Here is a 564-nt window from a genome sequence, read left to right on the forward strand (position 1 = left end):
AAGAAATCAAGTCACATTGATGGAATTGGCAAAGAACAAGGCACCAGGAATTGATGGAATAAAAATTGTAATCTTTCAAGAAAGTGAGGCGGCATAAGAGGCACTCATACTCATACTTCGTAATGTTGTCCATAGCTTGTCATGATCCACATAATCGAAAGCCTTTGTGTAGTCAGTAAAGCACAGGTAAACATCAGCATTTACATCTATCTAGAGCCTTTGTGTAGACAATAAAGCACAGGTAAGCACTGTGAAGCATTGCAAAGAATGAGTATTCTGAAACACTTAATTGTGCTCATGAGGAATCTGTAAATGGACCAAGAAGCAATTGTTCAAACAGAACATGGGAACACAATGGTTTAAAATTAAAAAAGGTGTGCAACAAGGGTGTATTCTTCTACCATACTTATTCAACCTGTATGCTGAGGAAGTAATCTGAGAACCTGCGTTATATGAAGAAAAACATGGTTCAGGATTGTAGGAAGACTCATTAACAACCTGTGATATGCAGATGATACAACCTTGCTTGCTGAAAGTGAAGAGGACTTAAAATATTTACTGATG

Source organism: Chrysochloris asiatica, unplaced genomic scaffold (genome assembly GCF_000296735.1).
Source record: "Chrysochloris asiatica unplaced genomic scaffold, ChrAsi1.0 scaffold00174, whole genome shotgun sequence".
NCBI classification, from domain to species: Eukaryota; Metazoa; Chordata; class Mammalia; order Afrosoricida; family Chrysochloridae; genus Chrysochloris; species Chrysochloris asiatica.